Source organism: Branchiostoma floridae, chromosome 8 (genome assembly GCF_000003815.2).
Source record: "Branchiostoma floridae strain S238N-H82 chromosome 8, Bfl_VNyyK, whole genome shotgun sequence".
Lineage (NCBI taxonomy): Eukaryota > Metazoa > Chordata > Leptocardii > Amphioxiformes > Branchiostomatidae > Branchiostoma > Branchiostoma floridae.
Genome location: NC_049986.1, coordinates 42,023 through 52,659, shown reverse-complemented (window position 1 = coordinate 52,659; position 10,637 = coordinate 42,023).

Genomic DNA, 10,637 nt, shown 5'->3' with positions numbered 1-10,637 from the left:
CTGGCGAAGTTTGTCTTACGATAGAGTTATTAAAGGAGCATTCCACTCCAGAAACGAGCATTATTATTCCTCAGAGAATAAATAATTATGTTTGAATCAAGTTTGTTTGGTCAAATTTACCACAAGTTTAAGCTTAAACGCAGAGGGAACCTTGTAGCAAACGAGTTCTTGATTTCCCTTGAGGACCCTTCCAATGCATTGTGCGCTGCTGAGGGAGGACGTGGCTTTGACCATGGCAACAGGTACCGTTTAGTACTAGTATAGATTTCGATACTATGATGTTTTAGGATCACTTTTTGAGTAGACTGTATGTGTGTGCACAAACGTCATTAGAACGTTTGTGGGTCATTCTGTAGTAATTTGTTAATGTATAAAAGTAGCCTTTTTAGAGAAGAATGATCCACAAAAGTGACCACATCTCTGGATTCCAAGAACCGATGAGCTTCAAACTTTATGTGTTACTTCCTAAATGTCCGATAGCCACCTTACCATTTTCGTTCGCTCAGCGGTTCTACCGTTAGCGAGAAATTGTGCCCAACGTCGGCCACACAAGCAGTTTTGGCGCCGCCATTTTACGTTGACCGACTTTCAACTCCTTATAGTTAAGTGGCCAAATATCCCCAACCCAAGATGATATAGTCTTCAAACTTTTTTTTGTATTTCCCTACATGTGTGCTAGTCACTTGACTGCTTTGTCAAGCTTATCCCGACTACCGTTAGCGAGAAGGTGTGACGGATGTCGCGAACTCATATACGGCGCAGTACATTAGAAGCGGGTCCACATGGGGGTGCTCTAATTTAGAAAAGAATATTGTCTAAAAGACCAATCAGGTAACTTTGCGAAAAGTCGAGTGCATTTGTATCCCAAAAAATATCATCTATCAGAAAATAACACTCGCTTCTGGAGTGGAATGCCCCTTTAAGGAGTCTCTGATAGAACCGACCACCTAAGACAGTCCTTTCGTAAAAAGACAGCTAAAGCTTGTACAACACCTTCGCTACTCAGGAAAGTAATCAGCTTGTTATCGTACGACAATCGTACGACAAATCTGACACAGGATTATAAAGTCTTACCTGCTCCGGAGTCATACAAAGGGTTGGGTGTACTCGCAGCACCGTCGGCACGTGCCTGCCAATCAGTCTGCTGCATGGGTGTGGTGCCTGTATCTTTCACAGAAGTGCCAACATCATTCCCGGAAGTGCCAGCATCATACCCGGAAGTTCCAGCATCATCACAGAAAGTGCACGCAGCTTCTCTTTTTTGTGACAGGCCATTGTCATCATCAGCATCTTTGTCCAGATATCTAACGGCATATGGCTCCATGCTAGCTGGTCGTAAGTCAGCATCAGGATCCGTGTCCTCCATGTTATGTCCATACACCGGGTTGAAGGCCAGCATTTTCCCCTTCAGGTCACAAATGTTGCAATATTCCTATAATTATAATGGACCAAAGCGGGTTTAGACGATTTCCAAAATATTTACGCAATTAATATTCCAATTTGCATAATCAATACTTACTTTATGAATCTACATGTCGAAAAAGTCATGACGATCCGTCGACCTGTCCCTGAGTTATTCTCTTTTAAAGTTTAACACAAACCGGCCTCTGCAGTTTCTAACAAGCCACTATAGGGAGCCCAAAATCTAATCAGTTCTAGGTCTTATCAAGCGCTAATTACATACCAAATATTGATAACACTTTTTCTTGGAACTACCGAAATTGCAAATTTCTCATCTTATAAACAAATTGGTACTTTTTCAACTTCTAAAATGTCCTGGCACATCCACTTAAACAATGTATGTAGTAATGTTTTGAAGAAATAATGATTTTAGGTCCCTTAAGTTCAAACTTCCCCGCTACGTTTCACAAAATATATACAAGACTTAGTCTTCTATTTGTCTTAGTCTGGAATATACAAATGTAGTTTGGCACGGCTGTTCAGCGGAGCAACCTTCCCTTTTAGAGAAGAGAATCCAATACGAATGTTTCATAGTTGTGTCAGGAGCCATTAAAGAGTCTTTTTATTCCAATGTGTGTGAAGAGCTGGGATGGGAGTTGATCTCCAGCAGACAACATTACCACCGTTTATTGTTGTTCTATAAGATAGTAAACGGTTTAACACGGGATTCTCTCGATTTGCTCTCCCGAGAAGTAATTCAAACTACAACTTAAGAAACAAATTCAATATTAGACTTTCAAGATATTCAACTAATAGACTTAGTAAATCACTTGTCCCGTATTGCGTAAGTCATTGGAACGAACTAGACTCTAGTGTCCGCTGTTTAAGATAATCAATGTTTCGTAGTTGCCTTATCAAACTAGAGTTCGGCGACCTTATACCTTCATAATATATTACGAGCTTTTGCAAAGTTCATGCAGATGACTTAAACAATATTTTAATTAACATGATTTTTGATATTGTTGTTCATCATTGACTGACGTAATCATAAAGCGGTCAGATTTTATGAAAAGCAGGTTCCATTTGCATATCTGCTATGTTTCACCTATCATAATTTCATGCGTTATATTTCGAAATTAAATGTTAGGAGGCTGAAACTTGCCCCCACCTAGTCATGACGCTGAAAGCTATCTATCACTTAAATGTTCAGACCATATTTTGTGAGAAACAAGAGAAACATAAAAAAAACTGCTATGATAGAATATGTTAATTAATTATGCAAATGTACTCGAATTTCGCAAAATTAGTATTTTCTTTCGTAAAACATTTTCTGTTGTTTTCTTCTTGAGTTATCCACTTCAGACGTTTTTGACAAAAATGCCCGTTATATCCCAAAACTGACCATTTTTTACCCAAACTTTTGTCCCTTTTTCCTCAGCACAAAAACTATATTATACCCAAATTTCGTGACTGTAACTTGTTCATAACACGAGATAGCAATTGCGCTGCAATGCCAAGGAAAGCCCACTGGGGCCAAAAAATCTGGTGTAACGCAGCTCAAAATCGGAAGTTATATTCACGATAACGTCCTCGGTGTTTGCCAGTTGTAACACGGATGGTGAAGGGTTCTTAAACCGTATGAATGCATTCCTTATTTAAGTATGCTCTCTAAATGAATGTGTTAAAAATTTATTGATCAAAACGTGACCACTTTTTGGCAACTAGTGATGGAGCGCCGCGAGTTCGAGCGCTTAAAAAAACGTAACATCTTAGGGGGGCCCCCGTTATCAATGGAAAGCTAATGTTGGGAGGAATAAGCATATCAATTTTAAGATGGTTAGTGAATTCTAGGTGCTTACGACACCGTGACAAAGGCTAGGTGAACATAATGCCCTATGGTTTCTGCTCCGCCGACTCGTTCCAACTGAATATGTTATGTTTTAAACGCGTGGGGGTCCGCGTCTTGTCTTCAACAGAGTGAATAATTTGCTATACGGGCACTGCGCTCCCATGTATTCACGTCGACAATAAGCTACATATAATAAAAAGGCAAGGTTTCTGGAAATCAGCACAGGGATTTTTTTAAGATATTCATGAACGCGACGAAAATGGCGCAAAAATGATTTCGTGGACAACTTCGTTCAGTATTGCACAAATACCAACAATAAGTCTTTAGCCCAAAACCTTATTCTTTAACCAATTCTTATGTACATGCAGTCAACTAATACCCTGATATAAGTATCGCAGTAGAGGGTAGTTTCACTGGATAGCCGCGTTACGTCGTTTTAACTGTTTTATGAAATAAGCGTGAGCAATGCCCCTTCGACTGCGTTACATGTATTAAACTTAAATCATAGACTTTCTTGATGAGTTATGTAAATTAGACGCTGATTTGCACAATGTGTATCTCATTAGGCATATTTTTCTCTATGCTCCCTCGGATAGGACGTTAAATGGGGTCCTGTGGTTGGAGAGAGCCACACCTCTAGTACGCGAGAGAACCCGTCACACGTGCGATGTGCGGTAGCGGTGTGCGATGCCAATCATTCTCCCTCTGTCTCGTATCAGCCACACGGTGATTTACACCATTTACCCAGAGGAGAGACCATGGCACATCACCGTCTTGTAATTAGCCATACGAAAGGGTATATCACCCTGTAAGGGGCGGTGTAACCCCGTAGTACTTTTTGCAATAAGCACATCGATCGATGATTATGACGATTGTCTTTCCTACCTGCATGCCAAATATCATTTTACTAAGTTATCCCTCTGAAGAATTTTCAAAACATGTCGCGTTTCACAAGCAAGCTGCTAGGGGCAGGAACCCCAGCATTACATAGCGCCGTCGAAACACAGAAAACGCCTACAAGTATAACTGATGAAATAGCCCCTGGCTGATTCTCCTGCCTGGATATTACATAATTACAATTAACCAATCGCACCAGCTTACGCGTTCCTCTTATGTGCATATCCAATCGTCAAGGTAACTGACTAATAAGAACATGATTTAGTCGAATCAGGAGAAACCACAACACATCATGTTCAACATAAGGCGTACCGAATACTTTATCCATTCTTTTCCCGATCGGTCGGCGTATGACCTTATCCGTATAAAAATCTGGCACGAATATCTTAAAAATAGCAAATCAGAGTATAAGAAAATAACCGCCGACGCCCGTGGCTGGGAGCAGTAGACAAATCCAATCAACATGGAGCTTTGAAGTCCCTACCTACTGTATTATCTGGGCTTGTTGCTGACGTGACGCTTTCTCTTGATATGTTTTTTTTTCTGAGGTATTGTACTTCATGGAATTTGGGATTTACCAATCTTTCGATTTAAATGTCATGAGGGACAATAAACAACTACAAGACAATGTAACCCACGCAAATACACAACAAGAAGCAGTCTATCTGGTTTGAAACTGTTGTTGTGGAAAGGACACGCCCAATCCATTTTGTTAATGAAATAAGCTACTTCAAAATTAGACTCGCAAGCTAATATGTAGGGAAAACAGCAAAGATGAAGTGAATTTAAGATATCCCTACTCACGCGCTCATGTGACTCAAGACGTTACCTGAACTCAAGACGTTACTGCTTCCTGAAGATGCGACTCAAGTTCTAGGTGGCGACAGCTTTCTGGGTGTGTTTACCGTGACTGCGATCTGATCGCTTACCATCAGGCAGAATGCAGTGTGTATATATATTTATGTATAACATAATATATATGTAACATCATAGGTTAAACATGCTGACTGTACGTTATTATGCTAATGATGAGATGTGATTGGCCAATTTAGATTTGGGAGTTGGTACGAACTATTCCTTCGGGGGGAGGGCAGACAGAATTATACTTACGAGGGTAAGTTAGAGAGTAAATTCAGGTGGTTTCATAACAGAATCATTTTTCACAGAGTTCAAATTTTGGGAAAGAAATACAGGCATATGTCCTCTTGATGTTGAATTTTTCTAAAACCAAGTCTTTTTTACTTTATGAACAACTGATTTAGAAATTTAAGATATCGTTTTCGATCCATGTTTTCTTGAGCTCCTTTTTTGTCTTCAGTCAAGACCGGTCAAATGGGATCCCGTGGATTTGCGCTTCTCGCGTTTTCTTTTGTAACAACAGAAATAGGCAACTTTAGTCACGTATTTGTTATCATTAATGAATTGAGAATATGATGATTTTGTTGAACGTTGAGCATCCTGACATCCTTATTTGGTTTTTCAATAAATTTCTAAAAATTGAAAACACAAGATCGTGCTGTTTGGATTGCCGGAGAGCCGCTGTATAGTGTCGGCGAGAGTTCCGCCTGTCACCTATGGGCCATGGACGACTTGAAAAGTGAGCAAAATTGGCAGGGATGAGATATGTGATGAAGTGTTTTGACATGGATTATAACTATAAAAAATAATGTTCCACCATTCTTCATGTAGTGGGTTTTAGTCCGGTTTTAATTAGTCTGACGAAGTAAGGCTATATTCTCCTTTATCTGGAGGGATGACGTGGCATCAGGTGGTGCGAATGGCGTTTTGTTTTTCTGTAAGTGGCAGACTGATTTTCTGGGAAAATGAGTTAATCTGGGCTGGGAGGGAGAAACAATGTATGTACGTGAGAACTCTTAATTTAGTCATTAAATCATGTGTTTTTTTAGAGACGTCGCAGACCTTTCCTGTTATTTCGGGTAAAATACAATAATCATGACATGAAGCCCTGAGGTATACTTATACTTCAGTCAAGGGGTCATGTTCTTTCTCAATAACAGTGATTGACAGGTGTCAAGAACGTCAAGGCACAGCGCGGCAATGCACGTATGCTGTCTGTCTTCCGAATATATGTGTTTAAAATCACACACATTTACACACACACTCACACACACATACAAGCACACATACACATTCACAGACGTGCACACACAAACACACACACACAGTACACACAAACACACATACACACACACCTTCACACATACATACATACATACAAACAAATACACACACACATATTGAAAAAGTTTAAACTTTGTTCCAACACAAAGAAGGGACTCACCATGAATTTACGGTCGAGCACTCCGACCTTCTTCAGATGTACTGATTCGCTGCACTAATCCGGAAGTCGTCGGATGACGTCAGGTAGCAGCGAATCATAAATGGCGGGAAGGCGAAACCTGCCACCATCACGGTTGGTTGTGATGCGAACTTGGTCCAAAGACACAGAGTGGCCGGGGGACTCAATGTGTATATGCTGTGAAACCTCTGAGGATGTTGAGCTAGGACGTCTGTGTTCCAAGAAACGGGTTTTTAAAGGTCGTTCCGTTTCCCCGATGTACGATTCGGTGCACGGGCTTCTGTTGTTCATGATGAGTCCCTTCTTTGTGTTGGAACATAGTTTAAACTTTTTCAATATGGAATTTACCAACACAGATGAGCTTTCATTCGGATACACACACACATGTATACATGTAAGCTACGTTGCCTTTTAATGCAGCACAAACTATGTCATGTTTTTTAATCAAAGAGTAACAAAATTTAATATAGTGATATTTGCTTGACCGAGGGCTAATTGTAAGTAACCTGAAAGGGTCTAACGAAAATGCAAAAAGGAAAGAAAGGGAACGAAAAGGAGAGTACTGAAAGTGCGAAAAGAAACGAAAGGGAACGAAAAGAAACAGAAATGAAAGTACCGATAGTGCGAAATGGAACGAGATGAACGAAATGGAACGAAGTATGAATTTCGAAGCACAGTGAAATAAACTCCTGAAATAAACTAGGAATATAAGGAAGCAGTATACTGTAGGCTTTAAAGACATGTGAAACGTCTTTTATTTTACCCAAAATGTGGCAATATTACATAATACCAAAAAGTCGTTCGGCGCTATTTCAGTTGGCGGTTGCGTTTCTGTGGCTAAATTATTCTCTTGAGATCCGCTAAATATAAAAACACGAAATTGACTAAAAATTGCGAGTGGTTAGTTATATAAATATTTAAGATATACATTTTCAGAATTTGCCCACAAACTTCTGTTCTTCCAAAATGGGAGCGCCGCATTCAAATGACCCGCGATTGTTTACGTCTTGTCCGGTCAGTAATGATATTCTAATGAACTGCTGTGTCACGAGCATGACTAGCTCCCTTCAACAGGACCCACACAGTTGTGGGCTGGGTGCATCAGGGCAATGACCCTAATTAACGCAGGCGCAGAAGGCCGAAAACAAGTCCATACAGTATTTTAGCCTATTTTCGACTTTTAGCAGGAAAATATAAGTAACATTTCATATTGATGAGACAGTGTTGGTTGCAGATGTTCAGATTTGGTAAAAAAAGTAGGTTTTGGTCCATCTTTTCGACCTGTGCTGACCCCTAATTTCAAGTGCTCAGTCCCAAAAATGACGTTATGAAAAAGCAAGATGGCGGCAGATTTGACCGGTGGAATATATTGCGCTGGTCAGAAAGTTTAAAAAATTAGACTTTCGGACACTTGAGATAGCGGGCTGCTGTGTGGGGTGAGTTCTTATGACCTGGAATGTTCACGGATGAGATTATGACACCCTGAACTTGCTAATTTTTACATTATCGCCAATACGGATTGATGCCATATGTATATCAACATAGCATGGCATTCACCATGAAATACGCACAATTCTTCTTGACATAATCATCTTCACATTGTATGATTTACAACGTCCATTTTTTTATTCAAATATTATTGCTCTTTTTCATGAAACAAGCCGCAAAATACAAAAATAAAACCACGCTTCATATGCAGTTGCCGCTCACAGTACCTTTCCTCATATTCACATCGATTTCATTTTACTTTGTTTCATAATTCGTAATTCCTATTCTTTCCTTTTCACACTTTCGGGAATTTCCTTTTCGTTCATTTTCGCCCTTTCAATTTCGTTCCTTTTCGTTTCTTTTCGTACTTTCGGTACACCGTTCATATCACAGTAGGCCTCCACTTAAGTAGAGAAAAGGCCGAGTCTGCAGACTCCTCTCGGGGTGAATCCCGAAGACTGATATCCAGCTCAGCCGTGCTTTTGGAAATGGCAATAAGGAAAATGTAATTTACTTTCAATTCCAATATCAACAGAATATTTGCCGCAATACTTCATAATATAATTTGCAATTATGCAGGCGTGACAAGCGACATGTAGAGAAAAGGCTATCTTAACAGTAAGGATATGTGTGTATGTATGTATACCGTTATCTGATACACTTTGAGATAAATCTGCTTTGAGATGACGGATATTTCCTTCTGGAATTCTATCGGTCAGTGATTTTAAAAGGTTTACCCTAAACATCGTGATGAGGCAAATTGGATACAATTTACAACTTTTTTTCTACAAAACTCCACATGACACTAGAAAATGGACAGATAGTCAGAATAGACAGACAACACGCCAGAAGTCAGCCGGACCAAACCTACAGTTATCGACATGACATACATCAGGGGTGCCTAAGCATTTGCACGGACCCTATGAAATTCGTACGAATATTATGTGATACACACGAATCACTATGCGAAAACGCACGAATAGTATGAAATTCGCACGAATCACTATGCAAAAACGCACGAATACTAGACAGGTAACATTTGCAAGCAAATACAGAATGTTACCTTCACATGGTCTAGCCTAGCATTTCTACCAGGAAGGGTAAACTGAAATAGTTGCAGATGTTGACACAGGATAAGACAAGAAGGTACAAATAAATGTTGATAATTTTTTATCTGTAACGTTATGCATCTTGAATAATGAACACAACGTCTAATATTGTTCCACACAGGGTTTCTCATCATCATCTCATCTCAGTCCCATAGCTACAAGCCACAGGGCAGTCTGTCTGTCCACAAAGGTTCTCCATTTCTGACGGTCGTCAACAGGGTTTACTCGACGACATTTAGCGTGGGGAAGACGGCCGTCTGCGGGAGGGTCAGGGCCTAGGAATTTTTTTCAGCCTCATGTGAGACAAGAAGCACACACAGTCACAATTTTATTGTCAAAAGGAAGCCAAAATATTATAGAATTGAATTCTCGTTTCTGTCTTCTTGAATTAGACTAACTTTGAAGAGAGCAAAATTAAAACAAGCCTACCAAGTTACGGCACACTGTCTAGCGTAGCACAAAAATCGGAAGGTACATTCACAAAAACGTCTCACAGAGTTTGCCGCTTGTACTACGCAGCGCGAAGGGTTCTCCTCAGCATGCTCTGTCACACTTTTACGTTTTCTATAATATACCCAGTGTGAAATCGAAGGCTACACAATCCTATTTATGTCGCAGTAAGAGCGCGGCGCGATCGCCGTCTAGTGGTTACCAACTACTGTAAATCGCACAAATTCATAGAAACAGCTGGTTAGCGTAATCGCTAAAATTGCCACAAGTCTATTATATTCGTTCACGTCACGCAGTTGACGGATACTCTCAGAGCTGAAATTGATATGGCTACCCCTGCACACTCCATGTAATCTTCACAGTACGCAGCTCTTCTCCGCTATATGCTTCCTCCGCTATATGATTCCTGTCAATCTGTGTAAATTCATTCATATTTGAACGGCTCGATCATTTTTTTCAGAGTCCGCAATTCACATTTCATAAATTTCTTTTAATTTTTAGCAAACAATTTTGATTTACGTTTGATGTACGTAGTTTGTTTATGCCCTCATTATCAATACGTGCCGCCCGGCACACTTCGAACTCGTCCGCCTGTCAATCATGCAAACTTTAAGGGGTTAGGTTTCTGCTACACTAAACTTTCGCGTTGACTTTGTGCCTGGGGTTTTGTGCTGTGCCGGCCACTCCCACCGTGTATAAAGCTGCACGTAGCTTAATTGTAATGTACCCAGCTGACTTCGTTTCCGTGCTCCACTTGCTTGCTGGGGACCAACGCAGCGCTGTGGTAACTTACATGATGAACAACAAGGTGAAAGGAATGACCGTGACCTAAGATGGGGCGGGCGTTCCACGCTGCAGTTAATCATGTTTGTTCAAGGTCAGTTTAATAGCGAAATAAACCCATCAAGTCCATCGTTTTTATTTCACATACCTTTATGTCTCAGGCGTAAAACTTTGAGTTTTTTTTATGTAACCGCCGGCGACACGCAGTGACCTTGCGTCTAACGTAGTCATGTGTTTCTTTTTGCTCAATTTTTTTTTTTACTCAAAAATCGGTTAACTAGAACCGTGACACCATTCCGTGTTTCATTTGGACGACAGCTCTATGCATGAACTTGAGTAA